Source organism: Myodes glareolus, chromosome 12 (genome assembly GCF_982192425.1).
Source record: "Myodes glareolus chromosome 12, mMyoGla1.1, whole genome shotgun sequence".
NCBI classification, from domain to species: Eukaryota; Metazoa; Chordata; class Mammalia; order Rodentia; family Cricetidae; genus Myodes; species Myodes glareolus.
In genome coordinates, this window is record NC_142037.1 from 9,585,830 (window position 1) to 9,608,162 (window position 22,333).

The 22,333-nt window shown below is 41.5% G+C and overlaps 1 pseudogene across 1 annotated transcript in view; it reads left to right on the forward strand.

Annotated features, from left to right (window-relative positions):
• Positions 1-22,333, forward strand: part of LOC148120098 (granzyme C-like) — a 35,720-nt pseudogene that overhangs the window by 12,261 nt on the left and 1,126 nt on the right. The window contains exons 2-7 of the transcript XR_015739370.1: positions 1,481-1,622; positions 2,150-2,404; positions 19,587-19,785; positions 20,807-20,957; positions 21,409-21,536; positions 21,666-21,899. The product of XR_015739370.1 is annotated as a granzyme C-like (transcript). The remainder of the gene's footprint in view (positions 1-1,480; positions 1,623-2,149; positions 2,405-19,586; positions 19,786-20,806; positions 20,958-21,408; positions 21,537-21,665; positions 21,900-22,333) is intronic.

Genomic DNA, 22,333 nt, shown 5'->3' on the forward strand with positions numbered 1-22,333 from the left:
TGTGATTATTTTGGTTCTGGGCGGCCGAGATGAAAAAGTGGCTCCCATCTCCAACATCCCCTCCCCACAATGATTCCCCAGTCCATTTGGTCCAAGAACCTTCTAACTTAGTGCCAAGGAGAATGACAACCTAAATTCATTGCAATATGACACCAGGAAACCATGTTGTGACAACTGAGACCTTCCTATTGTAGTATGCATGGTCTACAAGAGAGGTAAAAAGTTTGGATTTGATCCAGGCATGTCCTCCTTCCCCTCAGAGTCCTTAGGATGTTAATTAATGCAAGTAATCATGAATAGCTTCTACAGAACTTCATGGAATTTCACCTAAGTAGCTGATGTGTTCCCCAGTATGGAGAAACATTTGAATAAATAGAACTCCTTTTGTCTATCTGTCCTTTCTTCGTCCAATACCAATATTTGCATGTTTTATAAGGCCAATTTCTTTATTAAATGACATCTTTAAAATTTTACCTCAATTGCATATTTTCAGGCTTCAAAGTGATGTTATATGTATATGATGTCAAATGATTAAATTAAGTTAGTTGATATCCTACAAACTCAAATAGTTTCCATTTGTGTAGTGAGAACATACATTTGTTTGATAGATGTTTGGAAATACATGATGCATTATTAAAATACTGTGCGGCAGATCTCAAAAAGTTGTTCATCACCCTAATTGAAATTTTGTGCTCCGTGATCAAGAGTTTCCAGTTCTAATCTCTTCAACTCCATGAACCACTCTTCTCTCCGCTTCTGCAGTTTCCCTTGTATTAGACTTAGACACAGTGAGATCATGCCTTATTTTTCTACTGTCCCTAGATTATTTGTCCTAGGATCGTGTCTCAATTTCAACTGCATCATTGCAAATGATGGAATTACATCATCCTTTTATCTCTGGATAATGAACGGAGATGGTTCAGTGGTTTAGAACACTTGTTGTTCTAGCAGAGGATTCAGGTTCAATTCCCAGCATCCATATGATGTCACACAGGTATGCTGACTCCAGCTCCAGGGCATCCACTGTCTTATTCTGACATCCATGGGTAACATACACATGAATACACGCACAGACACACACATCCATGGGCAACATACACATGAATACACGCACAGACACACCCAGACACACACACACACACACACAGATACCGGAACACATACACATATACCACACATGCACACACATACACATATAGACACAGAAACACACACATAGATCACACACATGTCCACAAGCACACACACACACACACACACACACACACACACACACCTGTGTTGAGAGCAAGACCAGCCTGTCTCACCTCCCAGAGCTGATCTCACACATCTCTAACCATCTGTGCTCTAAACTCAGATCCCCAGCTCACTCCAGTCAATGTCAGCCTTTTCAAGGGCTGGGTCCCTGTCTGTCTCACTTCCGGCTCTAGCCCACTAAATAATCACTCAAGATCTAATCAAAGTCCTTGTTTATCTACAGAAACTCCTAGGGAATGTTGTAGAAAATACCACTGCAGTCCTCAGCAAGGAACCCAGTGCTGACCTTTAAATTAATATTACTGACCTTTAAATTCAATCCTGAAGCTCTTGCTTAAAGATGAACATCAATACATAGTAAACAGGTAATTGATAAACATCATTTATGATTCGTTAATATATTTAACTATGTATGACAGTAAGACATGATCAATGGCCACAGGGTAAATACTTGCTTTTGAGACTTCTCTGTGACATCCTAGCAGTTTAGGAAAGTCAGAGTGAGTGAAGATTAATTCATCAGACTATTCTAACAGATGGTTCCACAGTACGATCAGAAGTCTCAGAGGTTAATGAGAAGATGTACTGAAACTCTGCCTCACCTATAGGACACAGTATCAGCTCTTAATAAATACTGTATAATTTTGTCTGTGTATTTTTAGTGTTATAACTGTTTTGTGGTAAATTGGGTGTCATTATCATTTTTAAAAAAGAAAAGAGAGAAAGAAAAAAAAGCCAAAGGAATTAAAAAGAGATATTGCCAGAATGAAAAAAAATGTAAAAGATAAGAAAAGCCACCCTTTTGTCTCAGTGCAGGCACAGTGGACTTCCTGGGGTCTCAGACCCTCCTCAACCACAATCTTAACACCATCTTTTCCTTGTCTTTATCCAGGAATAGCTCAGAGGATGTCAATGTGGTGAACATGTCATTTTTACCCAAACCAGACAATGTCCTGAGCTAATAAAGCCAATCAGAGCAAAGGTGCACAGGTAAAAAAGGCCTGTGAGGTCACTTAACGCTCACCTCCTTCATCCTTCAAGGGCCTTGTCCACTCTGCCCTCCTTCAACCCAAGAGCCTTCCTGGGAAGATGGCAGCAGTCCTGATTCTCCTGACCTTTCTTCTGCCACTTGGAGGAGCTGGTGCAGGTGAGTGAACACCCCTGTTCCAGAGGTGCCATCCCATAATAACTCTGTGGAGTCTCTGTCCAGCTCTAGTCAGAAACTTCCTGCTCTTAACCAGGAGCTTTCTGAACCTCAGGTCCCATTCCAACCCAGAGCTGGAAGCCTGTCACTGACTAGATTCTCAACAAGGTCTGCAGAAGGGCAGTGTCCTCAGAGAACATGGTGGGCACTAGCTTCTCCCTGCTCTTTGTGTCACCTGGAGAGTGGATCATCCCTAAAAGGAGAAGTAGCAGAGAATGCAAAGTTCCTAAAAAGTATACCATTAACTCTACTGGAACGTAGATCCTGGGCAGCTTTAATGACCAGTCAGCAGTGGGGTAAGGCCACTAACTCAGGAATATTAGCATCATTATTAACCTCAACCCTCAGAATGCTAAAGAAAGAGGTCCAGGGTGACACTGCACACTCCACTAGATCTGCATTCTAATTTTCATTGGCCTCTCTACTTTCTGCAGGTCACCAGCTATTTCCTTTATTCCCGCACACTCCCCCAATGTCCCCTAGGCTCTGAATCCCATGAATTCTGAATCACTGGTCCTCTAGCTAAGTAGAAGTCATTCTTCCATGCAGCCAGAATTATTTACTGAGAACCTGTATAGGATATGATGGGCACCAGAACAGGAGAACTTTAGAAAATTCCTCTCTTAAGAGCTTGGAGTAAAAGGTGACAAAATTGGTAGAAATCAAGACATGAGAGGTCTCCAGAGAATCACTAATAGTGAAAGACTAACATGAGTCACCCAGCATCCCCTTGGTCTCTAGCATCATGAAGAAAGAAGTTTGTTCCTCCATGTATTTGTAAAGCATGGGCTTGTGGACAAGTCTAACACACCTCTTCTCAGAACAGGACACTGAGACTTCAGCCTCAGCAAAGATCAATCTATTTACAAGGAATTCTATCCACAACAGTCTTGGGGAACTGTAGATCTCACCTCATCCCCCCTCCCAAGATCTTCATCTACCTCATCTACCTACCTCATCTGCTGCTCCCAGACACCTCATATTCTTGCCTTTCTTTCAGAGGAGATCATCGGGGGCCATGAGGCCAAACCCCACTACCGCCCCTACATGGCATTTATTGCATTTGTGAAAGATGGTGGCAAAAGTGATGTCTGCGGAGGCTTCCTGGTAAAAGACAACTGGTAAAAGACACGCCCCTCTGAGCTTGTTCATCTTAGTCACTGCTGGCCTCCAGGTTAAGACTCCCTGCTGCTCACTTGGCCTATGTCAGTCCTTGACATCCAGAAGAGTTAATAGGTAGAAATCTCTACTTTTTCATCTGTCAACACTGATGTGTACGATGCTTGGAAATGACTTGCAGAAATTAGCTTCTCCTGGGAAACTATTCAGAAAGGCCTGTTTTCCACCTAGGAGATAGGGCAGTTCCTACAGAATAATACAATCGAGACAGCCTCATTGAATTTATTTAAAAAGTAACAGACACAGTCACTGTGCAGATTTCAATTCTAAGAGATGCACATATTTTGCAGAATAATTCAAAAACGGTACTAAACACTAATCAAGGAGGCTGGAAAAAGTAGAAAAACAAAACAAAACAAAATGGTGTGGAGAAGTTCCTGTAATGTTTAGACATTCTTGGGTCCTGCTGCATCCATTGTTCCTTAGACTATCTGGGATTCTCATTGTTAGGAAGATTGTGGCATGTGACTGTAGCCAGAATGTGTGGCTGCTTGTTAAATGAAAGTCTCCCTGTGTTGGACTCAATGTCGCTAAAACAATCCAAGGTGCCAGGCATGATTGCTCATGCCTTAATGTAGCACTTGGTAGCATGAGGCAGGCAGATCTCTGAGACCAAAGCCAGCCGCAGCCTAACAAAGAGAATCTGTCTCAAAAGAAACAAATAAAAAAATGCTTAAATTAACTAAAATAAACTTTAAGCTTCAAGCAGCCTTGACTTCAGGGTCCTGTCCTGTCAGACCCTTAGCAGATGAACAGGATTGGTAGCTACAGCTTAATGGTTCCCGGTCCCAAATAGACAGAACATCATGTTCTTCTGAAAGATGAAGTAAATAAAATCTTGCTCTGGATGAAACAACTTTCAAAGACAAGGTTTTATGTAGGAAGAGATGTAGGTGGCACACAGTTTCTGACAGAGAACTGGAAAACAAATCCTGGCTTGGAGATACACTATGGGCCTAACTCTTTTGAAGACAACAAAGACTAAGAAGAGTGCAGAATCAAAGAAAAAGGCTTGTTAGAAACCACACAGTCACATATGACTGCAGCTTGGATGTCATATTAACTTTGAGGAGATGGTTCTATGGCTTAAAATAACTTTGAAAATCATTACTGTGCTTCCGTTAGAGAGGAGACAAATAAATTTATATCTAAGGTAGTCAATACCTGATAAACAGTATCAACCATGGTAAGATGGAGCCTGAACTGAGCCTAGGATTCCCTGACTACCAAGGCACGAGTGACCTCGATGTCTTCTAATGTGTGGTCAGTAACTTCCTGGCATTCCACATAAAGAAGAACCCATGCTCAGACTCCCCCTGGAGAGAAACCCCTGGGCCCACCCACAGCTGCATAGTGAAGGTGTTCAAGGCCACCTTGCTTTGCTTCCTTGAGCACATATTGGAGTAGATTCAGAGGCAGTAAATGCCTTAAACACAGACTGCTTCAGATTCCTCTGCTCTGTGGAAGTATCTCTCAGCCCTGACCGTTGGTATAGAGCTCCCTCTGCTCCCCTAACATCTGTACTGATATTCTGCACCTGGGAAAGGAAGTGCTTCAACTAATCAAGACTCAACTTCTCTGTTCTTCCTGGCCATTGTAGCCCAGGAGGCCAGAAGTACTGTAAGACACCACTGAAGGATACAGACACAGACCAGAAACAATAACACATGGTCTTCTGCTTTGTGCCGGGGAATATATGCTGGAACACCTCCATTGTCCTGTATAATGTCATACTTCTGCCAGCACCATTTTCTGGGGACTTAGAGAATATGTACTTAACATTCTGTATTTGTGTCCCATACCACCTTCCTGTGGTGTTTTTAGTTAAGATATTACTGCTCTTCCCTTCCCTGCTAGGCTCATTTATTTGAGCAATTGGTTCCCAGTATAGTATGCTGTTTGGGGATGTTAGAAAATATGGCCTTGAGGAAGAAAGTTCATTTCTGGGGCAGGTGTTGGCTCACACCATTCACAATTCTTTCCCTCTCTCCCTCCCTCGCTCCTTACCCACCCTTCTCTCTTTCTCTCTCTGTCATGCCCATGTTTGTGTAAAACTTAGTAAATGATATCATTCCTCATCGTCCTGCTCCCGCTGCCATGTTTCCACTGATGCCTCACCTGGATCACTGTGTCCTAGTCTTTCTCCTAGAAGCTGCCGTGGTCATGGTGCTTTATCAGAGTAACAGTAAAGTAACTAATACACATGCTTTTCAGCAACATATATATTTTACCTTGACAGAAATGCAGGAATGGATGCATTTGCCACATCTCTCAGGAGTATTCAGGCTGAAGCATTGTGGGAGAATCCACACAGAATATAGCTCCAATTGAGTAACAACTATCTGCAGGATCAGGCTGCTACTCTACATCATGTAGTTTTCCCTTTAAGTCAGGAATGACATTTCCCCTACAGCTACGATCCATGGATACCACATTACAGAAATGTGCAGCCAACTCCCCTCTTACAAATGATCAGACTCAAGTGTTCTGGCTTCTGAGTGAGGGATGGTGATGCTCACCTGTAATTCCAGCCCTCCATGGGCTGAAGTAGGAGGACTGAGCTTTCAAACTCAGTCTCAGTCACAAAGTAAGATCCTCCTGTCCGGACAATGAGCTTGCCACTATAGAACTTTGAGTTTGGATTACCTAGAAGTCTTATTTCCTGAGAAAAGAGCCTACCATTAGTAATGAATTAAGTTATAGCTAATATAATCAATTCTGATTGCCAAGGGAAAGGGGACTCTCTGAATTGTCTCTCAGAGTTTGACGACTTCTAAAAAAGTCCATGATATATCTATGTAGCACGAGAAAGGAAAGACCACCAAGACACCTTAACTATCAAGTTTGGAGTCACTGTAGCAGAGAGAGAATCCTTGTAGCTTAGATAAGGTCTAAGTTCCAAGGCCAACTACTCAAATGAATTCATTCCCACATTTCTCTCAAGGTACAATATGTATATTTGAGGTCAGAATTCCACAAAAAGCTTTCCAGAGATCATTAAATCTCCCTCTCCACAACAACTCCCCAGTTCATTTAATCAAAAACCCTGCCAAATTAGTGACATCCTGAGCTCACTGCAATATGACACCAGGAAACCATGTTGTGACAACTGACACCTTCTTATTGTAGTTTGTATGATCTATAAGAGAGGTAGAAAGTTTGGATTTGATTGAAGCATGTCCTGCTTCTCCTCAGTGTCCTTAGAATGTTAGTTAATGCAACTCATCATGGATGGCTGCTACAGAATTTTCATAGAATTTCACCTAAGCAGCTGATATGTTCCCTAGTATAGGGCAAAATTTGAATAATTAGAAGTCCTTTTGCCTCCCTGTGCTTTCCCCCATACCAATATTTGTGTGTTTTATAAAAATAAATTCCTTATCAAATGTTAGGCTAAAAATTTTTTATTAAATCACACATTTTCAGGCTTGAAAGTGATGTTATATGTATATGATGTCAAATGATTAAATTATGTTAGTTGACATCCTACAAACTCAAATAGTTTCCATTTGTGTAGTGAGAACATACATTTGTTTGATAGACGTTTAGAAATACATGATGCGTTATTAACATACTGTGCAGCAGATCTCAAAAAGTTGTCCATTGCCCTAATTGAAATTCTGTGTTCCCTGATCAAGAGCTTCCAGTTCTAATCTCTTCAGCTCCATGAACCACTCTTCTCTCCACTTCTGCAGTTTCCCTTGTTTTAGACTTAGACACAATGTGATTATGCCTTATTTTTCTATTGTCCCTAGAGTATTTGTCCTAGGATCGTATCTCAGTTTCAACTGTATTATTACAAATAATGAATTACTTCATCCTCTTATCTCTGGATAATGAACTGGAAAGCTGGTTCAGTGGTTTAGAACACTTATTGCTCTAGCAGAAGATTCAGGTTCAATTCCCAGCATTCACATGATGTCTCACAAGTATGCTGACTCCAGCTCCAGGGCGTCTATTGTCCTATTCTGACATCCAGGGGCAACATACACATGAATACACGCACACATATACACACAGAGACACCAGAACACACACACACACACACACACACACACACACACATATACCACACACATGCACACACATACACCCATAGACACAGTTAGACACACACACACATACCACACATGTGTGCCCAAACACATACACTGACACAAAAACGCATACACATACACACAGACACCGGAACATACACACATATACCATACACATACACACACATACACCCATAGACACAGTTAGACACACACACATACCACACACATGTGTACAAACACACACTGACACAAAAACTCACACACGTATGTGATACACATACAAACACCCTACACATAAAATTAAATAAATTTTCAAAATTTAATGTCTGGATTGCACTCTGCCTTATGTGACACATTGTTACTATTCACCCATTCATTAATTTAGTTTGGAAATTACCTAATTGTTGGGAATACTGCTATAGTTAGTATGAGAATGCAGATACTCTACAACATACTGATTTTAAATTCTTTAGCTGTTTACCCAGAAGTGGGATTACTAGGTCACTTGCACATACTCAAACATGAACTGAAACACAGACACATATGCATAATCAAAAGTCAAAAATATTTTAAATAAGTATCTTCTAGATATGACAAGGAAAATACACCAATGAAATTTCAACAATATGATTGCTTAAACCAGACCTGAACAATGACAACATCAGTTGACCTTTCAAAGTAATTGGGGAAATAGCAGGGGGACCTCATCCCAAGATGAAGAATAACAGGCAATTATAAAGTGCTGAGAGAGGGAGAAATAGTCTTCCCCAAAGATGAGTTCCCTTAATTAAAGGTTATCCAATCCTAAGTGTTCAGATATGAAAGAAATATGCGTTCAGGCAATAGTAAACTGAATCTGCAGGATGGATTTATATATATGGTATATAGAGTTTAATTAGAGGGTTTTGGGAGGATAGGAGAGAGAGAGAGAGAGAGAAAGAGAGAGACAGAGACAGAGACAGAGAGACAGAGAGAGAGAGAGAAGATGGAAGAGGAGGGGAGAGAAGAGATGGCTAAGATGAGCTTGCCTCAGCAGGAAGAGAAAGATTGGTAGTTGGTGGAGCTTGTCTCTCTTTTTTTTTAAAAAAAATATGTATTTATTTATTATGTATACAATATTCTGTCTACATGTATGTCTGCAGGCCAGAAGAGGGCCCCAGACCTTATTATAGATGGTTGTGAGGCACCATGTGGTTGCTGGGAATTGAACTCAGGACCTTTGGAAGAGCAGGCAATGCTCCTAACTGCTGAACCATCTCTCCAGCCCCGTGGAGCTTGTCTCTTAAAGGGACAGAGTACTGTCTGGGTTCATCCTGCCAGGTGACAGGGAAGGCCAGCATAATCCTAACATTCTCATCTTTTTCTTATCATAAAAAGGTAGGAAAGTTAAAGGGGATATGAGGTGGGACAGAAATAGGGGTGCCGGGTTCTCAAGGCTGCTTCTTGATGATTCCTGGGTTGGTCAAAATCTTGTGGGACCTGAAAAGGCTGGGATGTTGGCCGTGTCCTGTGGTATCTGGTTGCTTCCCTGCTGTCCAGGCTCTGTGGAACTGTCCAGTGTCTCTTGGAGCTGGCCAGGTGTTGGCAAAGCAGAGGACAAGATTAAGTTTAGGAAGAAAATAATATTTTCTTTAGGTTCTGGTGACTGAGGGGGAGGGTGTCAGGGAAAGGTGGGAAGACTTGGGCTCTTAGGGCCTGGTAATTGAGGGAGGGGTACATCTGACGTATTTAAGGTAAATCCTCCAGGTTGAATCCCTGAAACTTACAAGAGTTCTTTGAGTTTGTGAAAATATAAGTTTTAGACACACACTTTGTATAGACGGCAGTGTATTTATGCCAGACAAATGTTTTTGCACAGTGAAAAGTATCTTTTAGGTAGAAATTGACCAAAGAGAATTCAAAATCTTGATCTTGCAGTATAGTAGTGATAGTACAATGCCAAAGATAGGTTAATGCCTTATCATAATTTTATTAATGTTAAGACTATGAACAGCAGCATAATGAGAGAGAAATATGATAACTTTCATTTGTACACACTTCCTTGTACCCTGAAACATCATTTTTATCCTCAGCTTTTTTTGCTGTTTTTTCTTTGAGACAGGGTTTCTCTGTAGCTTTGGAGCCTCTCCTAGAACTAGCTCTTGTAGACCAGGCTGACCTCAAAATCACAGAGATCCACCTGCCTCTGCCTCCCAAGTGCTTGGATTAAAGGCATGCGCCACCACAGCCCAGCATATCCTCAGACCTTTATACACACCTTAATAACTTGCTTTTGCATACCTTAAAACACCTTCTGACACCAGAAAACTGTTTTAGACCCTGATACCTTGAGCTTTACATGTTTTTTTTTTTAAAAAAAAACCAACCCAAGATCCCGCTCCCTCCTCTCCTCCCATTTCCTCCATACACCCTCCCACCCCACCCCCATCTAATCCTAAGAGAGGGTAAGGCACATTGCCTTGTGGAAGGCCCAAGGTCCTCCCTACTATATCTAGGCTGAGTAAGGTATACATCCAAAGAGAATAGAATCCCAAAAAGCTAGTACATGCAGTAGGGATAAATCTTGGTGTCACTGTCAGTGGCTCCTCAGTCTTCCCCAGCTATGCAAATGCCAACCCCATTCAGAGGAACTAGTTTGGTCCTATTCTTGTTCCTTCCCAGTTTGGCTGGAGTTGGTGAGCTCTCATTAGCTCAGACAAACTGTTTCAGTGGGTGAACCCATCATGGTCTTGACCTCCTTGCTCATATTCTCATTCCTTCCACTCTTCACCTGGACTTTGGGAGCTTAGTCCAGTGTTCCGATGCTGGTCTCTGTCCCTACCTCCATCAGTTGCTGTATGAAGGCTCTATGGTGATATTTAAGATAATCATCATCCTGACTATAGGGTAAGTCAAGATCGGGTTCCCTCTCCTCTATTACCCAGGGTCCTAGGTGTGGTCATCCTTTAGGATTCCTGGGAATTTCTCTAGAGTCAGGTTTCTGCTAACCCTATAAATAGCTCCCTCAATCAAGGTATCTCTCTCCTTTCTCTCATCTCAGTCCTTCCTCCATTTCGACTATCCCATTCCCTCAAGTTCTCTTCTCCCCTCCCCCTCTCCCCTTCTCTTTTCCTGCTACCCTCCCTCTCCCCCAACCCCCATGATCCCAACCCCGCCAGTCAATCCTGTCCGTTTCCAATTTCCAGGTGGATCTATTTATGTTTTTCTTTGGGTTCACCTTATTACTTAGCTTCTCTAGGATCATGAACTATAGGCTCAATGTCCTTTGTTTATAGCTAGTATCACTTATGAGTTAGTACATACCATATCCATCTTTTTGGGTCTGGGCTACCTCACTAAGGATAGTGTTTTCTAGTTCCATCCATTTAGATGCAAAATTCAAGATATCATATATATATTTTTTTACCACTGAGTAGTATTCTAATGTATAAATGTGTCACATTTTCTTCATCCATCATCCATTCTCCAGTTGAGGGGCATCTAGGTTTTTTTTCATGTTCTGGGTATTACAAATAATGCTGCTATAAACATAGTTGAACAAATGCTTTTGGAGTATGATTGAGCATCTTTTGGGTATATGCTCAAGCGTGGTATTGCTGGATACTGAGGTAAGTTAATTCCCAATTTTCTGAGAAACTGCCATACTGATTTTGAAAGTGGTTGCATTCCCACCAGCAAGGGATGAGTGTTCCCCTTACTGCACATCCTCTCCAGCATAAGCTATCATTAGTGTTTGAGCTTTGTATCTTAAAACACCTATTATTTAAACATTGTAAGAAGTTATGCTGAAGCCTGTTTTGTGAGCTTGTCCCTTTTAAATAGGCAAACCTCCCAGCCATCAAACTGCATCAGAGTTCTTGAGAAGGATGAAATTTTACCTGACTTATTGCTTTAAAAATGTCAGAGAACTTACTTGATGGGTTACCTAGACAGCCACTCCCCAGGGTCCTCCATGGTTGTTGAGGGCAGGGGCTTCAGGGTAACATTTGCCTTTTGCTGTCAGTGTGGGGCCTGCTGGGCTTCAGAAGGTTCTGCAGTTTAGAAGTTCGTAGGAAGACCAGCCTACCGTGCCCTGGGCAACCAGACAGTTGATTCCATTGTCTTGTTGTCCACTGTCTGGAGATCTTCAACGGTTTAGATGAAAGGCAGTGGTTAACGCTTTCACTTGATGAAATGAGTTATGGATGGATGTTCTTCTGTGCTCATTTATTTTCTTTGAAGAAAATGGGATTGCTGCCAGGAGCTCACCTGGCTTTCTGTTCCAAAAACCCTGTTAATAATTAAACATTTAAATGCCGTATTCCCCAGATCTCCGAGTATTTGAGGGCTGTCTATAGGGTTTATATGAGTAGACAATCTTTGCCTTTAGTTACTTATCTTAAGTATGCAGGTAGCTAGTTAAGGCTTTACTCTTGTAACTAATTGTATCAGTACCCAGTACCCACCCACAATTAAAGAACTTGATCATGTATAAGATGACTCTTGATCATGTATAAGATGACTCTTAACTTGTATTCCTCAACAGTCTACAGTAGGCTGGCAACTTCCATAAGATTAGGACTTTACCTAACATTCCTGTTGGGTTTAGCCTTACAAATAATGATTTTGAATAGAAGCTCCTTTACTGTCAAAATTAAAGCTCTTAATGAGCTCAGGAAAGAAATCAAGATAACCATTCTGTGGGTATCAAATATATGTTGTTACTGATCTAAATTCTCTAGAAGCTTGGTGTTGAACTTTTGGCAAAGACATAAATACTTCGCTTTTGTTAATCTGAAATAGATCTTTGTAATCCTAAATTTTTATCATTATATAGAATATATTTTAAAAAAGAGTGAATCACAATGCAGTATGCTGTAACAGATTTGACCATATATTTGTCATTTAGAAGTACATACCAATTTAAAATATTTGAGATTTATTGCTTCCTTAATCTAGAAGGAGAGGCAATGAACAGAGCTCATTAGGACTGCTTACAACATATTTTAGGGGCCTGAAGAGATGGCTCAGAGGTTAAGAGCATTTGCTGCTCTTCCAGAGATCCCGAGTTCAATTCCCAGCAACCATGTGGTGTCTCATAACCATCTTTAATGAGATCTGGTGCCCTCTTCTGGTATGCAAGCAGAACATTATAGACATAATAAATAAATCTTAAAATAATTTTTTAATAGTAAGTATATGTACAAATATACACAGTTGAATTCAGGTTGCATACACATATACATACATACAGAGTTAAAGGTAACTTATATTCATACATAACATTAAATCAAAAGTCACATGCGTGCACACACACATATGTTAAACAGGAGTTGAAAGCAGATGCTCTTCTGGGTTCTACCAAAAGCATGCCACTGTGCAAAACATACCAGATGTAACAGAGTCAGTATGAGGAATTTAGAGACAAAAATGTAACTAAAAGGCAAGAGGAGGAAGAGCACCTTCAGTAAATATGGCAACTAGGTTACCTGACCTGCCCTTAGTCAAGATGGCAGTGGTCACCTAAAGTAAAGGTAGTGGTGAGGTCATCTGACCCGGCCTCCTTGCCCTTAGTCAAGATGGTGGTGGTCACATGGCGCAAGTCTCAGCGAAGCCACATGATTTTTAGAGCAGCCCAGCAAATTTTAAACAGATCCAAATAACAAGAGAGACATACAGGACATGTAGAACATACATTTAAAACAGAATCACATCTGTGTGTCCTCACCATTCACACATTCTTTCATACATGAAGTAGACAGAAAAATTCCCCAGCACTGCTAGCCCCACAGTAGGGTGGGAAGAGGGACCATCAGAGACAGGGCTCCCTGAACAGTGGGGATAGGACAGGTAGAAGAGAGATAGATCCGCCCCAGATTTGGTTTCACTACGGTGGAAGGCGGCACCCTGCCAGTGGGACAGAGTTTAGCAGGGCTGGATTACACACTGGGAATGAAAGGCAGACAGACAAACAGAAGGGCCAAAGATCAGAGGCCTCACTTTCAACTATGGATCACGGGCAGAAGTTATGAGGATGGGAGTTTCCATGAGTGAGGAATGGATCATCCTTTAGACTCCAGCGTCCCAGAAACTGAGAAGGGAAGACCAGACATGAACGACACGGGCTGCCCTTGCAGTCTGTCAAGCATAAAGGCAGGGGCCGGGGACTCTGAGTCCCTGGGATTGTAGGTGCCCAGTACTGAGTCTTTTGGAGCAAAGCCAGAAGGCGAGGACCCCTCAGGTCAAATAAATCCTTACTCATGAAAGCAGTGAGCCTGAACCTGAACTAAAGTGAGCTCCTGGTTTCTTCCCTGCCACAAGGGAAGAATGCAAGACTAGGAGCATGGCCAGGGACACTGCCATTTGCTGCACTCTGTGAAATGGAGACCAGTCAAGCTGCTCACTCAGACCCACATTCACAGACAGGAGAGGGGTCCTGTCTGTCACATGATGAATAAACCCCATAGAAGAAAACTTTTCCAACCTATAGGGACATGCCTGTGAACGTAGAAGTTTACAGAACACCAAATAGACTGGACCAGAAAAAAATTTTCCCTTGTCACATAGTAAAAAAAAGCACTAAAGATAAAGAATAAAGAAAGAATATTGAGAGTTGCAAAGGAAAAAGGACAAGTAACACATAAAGGCAGACCTATCAGAATTACACCTGAATTCTTAACGGAAACAATGAAAGTCGGAAGGTCCAGAATAGATGTTCTGCAGGCACTAAGAGACCACGGATGCCAGTCCAGACTACTATACCCAGCAAAGCTTTCAATCACCATAGAAGGAGAAAACAAGATATTCCATGACAAAACCAGATTTTAAAAAAAAATTTATACACAAATCCAGCCCTATCAAAAGTTCTAGAAGTAAAATTCCAACCCAAGGAAATTAGCTACACCCACAAACCATAGGCAATAGATAATCCCACAACAGCAAAACCCAAATAAGGGAAACGCACACAAAATACCACCACCAACACAAAACCAGAAAATAACAGGAACTGACAATCATTGATCATTACTATCTCTTAATATCAACGGTCCCGATTCGACTATAAAAAGACACAGGCTAACTGAAATATGAAAAGAGCATTCATTCTTCTGCTGCATACAAAAAATACATCTCAACTTCAAAGACAGACATTTCCTCAGAATAAAGGGTTGGGAAAAGATTTTTCAATCGAATGGACCTAAGGAACAAGATGGAGTAGCTATCCTAATAGCTAACAAAATAGATTTCAAATTAAAATTTATCAAAAGAGATGAAGAAGGACATTTCATATTCATCATAGGAAAAATCCATCAAGACAAAATCTCAATTTTTAACTTCTATGCCCCCAAAACAAGAGCACCCTCATTTTTAAAAGAAAAATTACTAACGCTTAAATCTACATGAATTTAACAGATATCTATAGAACATTACACACAAACACAAAAGAATATACCTTCTTCTCAGCACCTCAAGTGATGTGACAGACTTTATTGACTTCCCATGAGAGGTCTCACCCTCTGGGATGACTGGGTAGGAGGTGGGGTGGGGGGATGGTGGGGGAGTGAGAGGAGGGGAGGGAGAAGGAACTGGGATTGGTATGTAAAATAAAAGATATTGTTTTTATTAAAAGAATATAAATAGGAAAAATATTGAGTACTATAGATTTTGGATCTGGTAATTTTTGGTTTGTGTTTTTATTTATTTATAAGGTTTTATTTTAATAATGTTTCTGGGTGGGAAAGTGGGTGGATCTGGATGGAGATTGAGGGAGCCAACCATTCTCAGAATACACTGTATGAAAAAATAATATTTTCAATTAATTTTTTTGAAAGGAAAGAAGTAAAGAAAAGAAGCCACTCAATTTGTATAGACCGGCTCAGAGTGTTTTGGTGACCTGAGGCTGCATGTCGTTCAGAATTGGTACCCATACAGCCCAACATAAAATCATAAGCTTCCTGAGAACATTATGAGATGTGTGTGTGTGTGTGTGTGTGTGTGTGTGTGTGTGTGATTGTTTTAGTAACTATACTGTGACTCTTGAGCACGAAGTTTGTAGATGACAACGTGTTCCAATATCGTGTAAAGTGAACACATGTGTGCTCTTGTTATTGACACACATGCATGGATTTAGTTTGATGGTAGAATGAGGCTTCAGCTGTTTCATCTTGCAACTGCAAATGGTCAAATTGACACTATAAAATTTGCATGTGTTTCTAGTGACGTAGTGAAATGCAGAAATTATCAATGATATTTTATTCTACTGTTGCAGATAATGGGTGTTTAATGCTATTTGGAAAACCAGCAAGCATTCTTCTTCATCATTAAGAGCACACACATCTCTGCCATGCCTCTCACCCATCACCCAGCCACCATTCTTACACTCAGCTGCCACTTTGCATTGCATCTGCAACTGATATGTTGCCATATCAAACCTTGCTTTCTATTTTCTTGTCAATTTTCATAATAAAAGTAAAAATTAGTTCCTTATCTATTATTATATATAATCACAGCATGACCTCTATAACATCATATAAGAAAACAGAACTCAAAATAGAGAGAAGCTGGCAATGGTGGCATACACCTTCAATCCCAATACTGAAGAACAGAGACAGGAGGATATCTTATTTCAAGCCCAGCATGGTCTACACAGCCAATTCCAGGACAGCTGGGACTACACAAATATCCTGTCTCAACAACAACAAAAAATGAGAAGGAAACTTGAGAGGAACCCATAAAATTAAGAGAAGACAGTGCAATCACCGCACTAGACTCATGTTTAATGATATGGTCTTGCAGAGGTCATCAAGAAAATTTATGCACAAAGAAGAAGGTTTCAGTGGGGAAAGCAGGGGAATAAGACAGGACAATTGTGGGTAAAAATAACCAAAGTACATCGATTACATCTATGAAGTTGCCAAAGAAGAAAAAGTGCTTTTAAAAGGAAATCTAGTGCAAAAACATTAACTCATCATCAGGACAGAATTTCAAAAGAGACAAGGGATAGAATCATCTCCAAATGCCAGGAATTCCTAAAAAGTGTTCATGCTAATTCTGGTGACATCATTTACATTTCATAAGTAAGATGGTCAAACTAAGGATATCACCAAAACATTGTCAAGCTACTTCCTGTGTCGTCAAAAATATTTGTGCCAGAGCTTGAAAATGACAACTGACTGATGGGGGAAGCTTTTAGTCAGTTTGACTGCTCACTTCATCTTTAAGGGATAGCCAGCCTGTCAGCGCTGGATTTCAAACCATAAGTGCTCCAGGTGGAGGTGGAATTATGGAAAGCTCAAACTAAGGCAAATAACTCTCTGCATTTCAACACAGCAGAATGCAGTTTTGTGACAGTAATGTAGCCTTGCTATTACACTGGGCAAGAGAATTGAAAACATATCTCAAGATTTCCCAAAATAATGTCACTATTTTGATATATTCCCAAGTTCATTTTACTCAACATGTTTGTTACCTGCTGATTTTCAAATGGAATGCCTAGAATGGCAATCTTCTATTCAACCTAAGAATATTTTTGCTCGTGTCTCTTCACATTCTTTCCAGGGCATTTATAGGTCCTTCTCAGAGACCAGCGCTCACACTTCACAACCACACTTTGTATTCACACTGGCACTTTCCCCCAGCACCTACATGTGTGAGCTACTACTTTTAAGAACTGAGTACACAGGATTGGAGAAATGCCTGTAAGTCTTAACAGAACACACTTCTCTTGCAGAGGACCTAAGTTCAATTCTGAGCACCCATGTTGAATGTCTCATAACTGCCTGTAACCTCAGCTCCTCTGGCCTCCAAGGGCACCTGTACTCACATGCACATGCCCAAATCCAAGCAGAGACACAAATGTAGACACATACACATAATCAAGGGGTAAAAGTCTTTTAGATAAATGTTTCTAGATATGACAAGGGACCTACACCCGTGAAATCACATCAATATTACTGCTTCAACAAGAACTGAACAATGACAGCACCAGTTGACCTTCTACAGTATTTGGGGAAAAACCAAGGACCCCATTCCAAGATGAAGAGCAACAGGCAATTATAAAGTGCTGAGAGAGGGAGAAGCAGTCTTCCCCAAAGATGACTTCCCTTAATAGTTTTCTAATCCCAAGTGGTCAAACCTAAAAAAACTATGCGTCAAGCAATAATAAACCAACCCTGTAGGCTGAATTTATATTTTTATCCCCTTGTTTGTGTGAGAGAAAGAGAGAGAGAGAGAGTGAGAGAGAATGATAATGACAGAAAAGAGGATGGAGAAACCTGGGAGGATTTAGAGGGATAATAGAGGGGATGTTATAATTCAATTTTAATTTTCTTTTAATTTAAAATGTTAAACACAGTAGTCATAAAATTAGAACTAAAATATCTCAGTCCCACCTTAAAAATTCACCTGAATTCAGAGCTATGCCCATCAAGCTGGGGAGTGAAGCATTTCTTGCTCAAAAGCAATGTCAAATATCCCACAAAATTCACGTTGTCCTCCTTTGCCTTTATGATAAAAGCATACCAAAATAAATTATACTATTTATATGTGTTCAATTTCTTTATTAGATATTACAAACATGGAACCTGCTCCATAGTTTTGAAAGGTTCTGTATAAATGGGCACCATATAATTAGGATTATTTTATTCTCTAGAATTTTGTCGCTTACCTGTATGTGCAGATATTGTGTCACTTATATATGGTCCCTTTCCAAGGGGAAACATCTTCGTTCATTGCAACTTGTGTTAGTAATGTGTAGTTCAAAACAATTACCCCTTCACTATGGCTCAGAAAACCCAAAAGTCTACATACCCAAAGACCAGATCATTAATTTTGATCCAATTATATCAGGACTGCAGTTCACAACTAGGACAAGAAAACTTCTCTTGGTCATAAAGTGGGAAAGAAGGAAATTCAAAAATAAAACACATGCACACACACGCACCACACACACGCATGCACACACACACATGCACACGCACGCACACACGCACACACAGGCATGCATGCACATACATGCACAACTGTTCCTAGGGCAAGGCTAGTCTGTCTTACCCCACAGAGTTGATCTCACACAGCTCTAACCACCTGTTCTCTAAGGTCAGATCCTCAGCTCACTCCAGTCTATATCAGCCTTTTCAAGGGCTGCATCCCTGTCGGTCTCACTTCTGGATCTAGTCCACTAAATAATCACTCAAGATCTTACCAAGACCCCTTTGCTCGACAGAAAATCCTAGGCGCTGTTTCAGAAAACACCACTGCAGTCCTCAGCAGGGAAGCCAGGGCTCATTTAATCTTCCTGACTTTTAAATTCAATCCTGAAGCTCTTGCTTTGAGATAAATGCCAATAAACAATAAACGGGTAACAAGTAACAGATACATGTCAATGTGACTCATTATATTTAACTGTGCATGACAGCAAGATGTGATCAATGACCACAGGGTAAATACTTGCTTTTGAGATTTCTCGGTGGCATCCTAGCAGTTTAGGAAAGTCAGAGTGAGCAAAGATTAATTCATCAGACTGTTCCAACAGATGGTTTCATAGTATGATCAGAACTCGCCGAGGTTAATAAGAAGATGTACTGAAATTCTTCCTCACCAAGTATGGCTCTGCATAATTCTCACTAAATACTGTATAACTTTATCTGTGTATTTGTAGTTCTATAACTGTTTCATGATAAACTGGTTATCTGTATTATTTAAAATGTAAAGAAAGAAACCAAAAAAAAACGAAAATTGATCTTATCAGAGTGCAAAAGGGTGTAAGAGGTAAGAAAGGCCACACTTTTGTCTCAGTGCAGGCACAGTGGATTTCCTGGGGTCTCAGGCCCTCCTCAACCACAACCTTAGCACCCTCTTTTCCAGGTCTTTATCCAGGATTAGCTCAGAGGATGTCAATGTGGTGACCATGTCGTTTTTACCCAAACCAGGTAACTGCCTTAGCTAATAAAGCCAATCAGAGCAGAGGTATACAGGTTTAAAAGGCCTGTGAGGTCACGGAGCGCTCACTTCCTTCATCCTTCAAGGGCTGTGTCCACTCTGTCCTCCTCCAACCCAAGAGCCTTCCTGGGAAGATGGCAGCAGTCCTGATTCTCCTGACCTTTCTTCTGCCACTTGGAGCTGGTGCAGGTGAGTGAACACCCCTGTTCCAGGGCTCCATCCCATAATACCTCTGTGGAGTCTCTGCCCAGCTCTAGTCAGGAACTTTCTGCACTGAACCAGGAGGTTTCTGAACCTCAGCTCCCAGATCAGCCCAGACCTGTTAGCCTGTCACTGACTAGATCCTCAATAAAGTCTGAAGAAGGGAGGTGTCCTCAGAGGACATGGTGGGCACTAGCTTCTCCCTGCTCTTTGTGTCACTTAGAGAGAGGATCATACATAGATAGAGATGTTAAGAGAATGAAAACCTCCAAAAAGCACATCATTAACTTCATTTAATCCCAGATCAATGGCCCCTTTAATGACCTGCCTGCAATGGAGTAAGGTCACCAGCTCAAGAATATTATCATTATTTAGCAACCTCTCCACTCAATTTCTGAAGAAAGAGACCCAGGGCAACAAATGCCAGCATTACACCCTCCACTAAATTTGCAGGTTTGGTTGGCTTCTCCACTTCTTTCTGCATGTCCCTAGCTGTTCCTGTCTTTGTCAGCACACAACTCCAATGGCCCCAGGGCCCTGAATCCCATGAGTTCTGAACTACTAGCCCTGCAACTACCTAGAAGTCATTCATTCATTCATGCAGCCAAAAGCATTTATTGAGAACCCAAGATGTGCTGGGCACCAGAATAGAGTTTTAAAAAAAAATATCCACCGGATAGGGGTTGGGTAAAAGGTGAAAACATTATACCAATCAAGACAACAGAGAATTGGAGAGATGCAGTAAGAAAGAAAAGATCAAGGCAATTTACCTCAGTGTAGCCTCGTGTATTTAGAGCTTGTCCTTCCATGCATTTGTAAAGCAGGGCCTGGAGGAGTGCTACCCACCCCTTTTCATAGCAGGGCCCTGAGGCTTAGAATTCAGCAGAGATTATTCTATGTGTAAGGAATTCCATCTACAACATCTTGGAGAACTGCAGATCCCATTGCCTTCACCCTCCAGACCTCATCTGTTTCTCGCAGACACCCCATATTCTGTCTTTTCTTTCAGAGGAGATCATCGGGGGCCATGAGGTGAAGCCCCACTCCTATCCCTACATGGCATTTGTTGAATTTGTGAATATTGATGGGAATAAGAGTCGCTGTGGAGGCTTCCTGGTAAAAGACAACTTTGTGCTGACAGCTGCTCACTGCAGGGGAAGGTGAGGAGAAGTACCTGACCCATGCTTTCTGAGATCCTGAAAGGAGTTTAAATGCTTTAATTGTGATTCCTTCTTTGAGAGCTCACTGGAGGGCAGGACTGTGACAATGGAAGTTGACCACAGTGAAACTTTGAGGACAAAGGGTGAGAGGTCAGAGGCAGCAGCGCAGTTGAGATGAAAGCAACTACACTGGTCAGACTACAGCAGTGGTTGAGGTTGAATGTGCACATTAAGAGTCAATGAAAACTTTGGAGTATTGCTGAGAAGTAAGAGGGAGCCTCCAGGAGTCTAGTGTCCTTAAGAAGACAAAAGCAGTAGTTCACACCCTGAGGCCCTTCTGTCTCCTCAGTCCCCTCAGTTAGAGCCCCACCCTGCCTACCCAGCCTCTTACAGCTCCTGAACTGTGTCCTCTCTCACTCCACATCTCCCATCTGTACTCTGCTCTCTACAGCTCAATGAAAGTCACTCTCGGAGCCCACAACGTAACAATCAAAGAGAAGACCCAGCAGATCATCCCTGTGGCAAAAGCCATCCCACATCCAGACTACAATCTTATGGATAACTCCAATGACATCATGCATGCCCTTGAAGGTGAGAAGAGAACCCCATCCTGTCCATTGGTTGCTACACCTGCTCTCACCGCGTTCCTTTCATCTCTTCCATCCTGGTGTCTCAGCCCAGCAGTCAATGAGCTGCACTCTTTCTTCTTCCCACAGCTGGAGAGGAAGGCCAAGAGGACCAAAGCTGTGAAGCCCCTCAACCTTCCCAGGCGCAAGGTCTGTGTGAAGGACAGACCTGGACTGTGACAGGTCAAACACACTTCAAGAGGTAGAGCTGACCGTCCAGAAGGATCAGGTGTGTGATTCCGGCTTCCCACGTCGTTACAACAAAGCCATTGAGATCTGTGTGGGGGATCCAAAGATCAAGCGAGCTTCCTTTAAGGTAAATTGTATTGTCCTTCTCTTGGGGCTCCATGGGAGGGGAAAAGCAATCTAGGACCTAGAGACCAAGAATTAGGGACTCCTTTTCTCACTGACTGTGATATTTCTCACTGGAAACAGCAGGAAGCAGTAACTAGCTAGGGCATCAGAGATGACAAGCAACCACTGTGAAGTCAGCTTGTTGCAAGGTTTTACATGGATTTAGTCCACCACATTAGTGCCAATTGTTGCAAGGAGGGGGCTGTTTGTTTGTTCCAGCTGCCCAGAACCAAAATAATCACACAGAAACTGGATTAATTAAATCACTGCTTGGCCTATTAGCTCTAACCTCTTATTGGTCAACTCTTATATCTTAATTTAACCCATTTTTATTAATCTGTATATAGCCATGTGGCAGTGGCTTACTGGCAAAGTTTTGGCATGTCTGACCCTGGC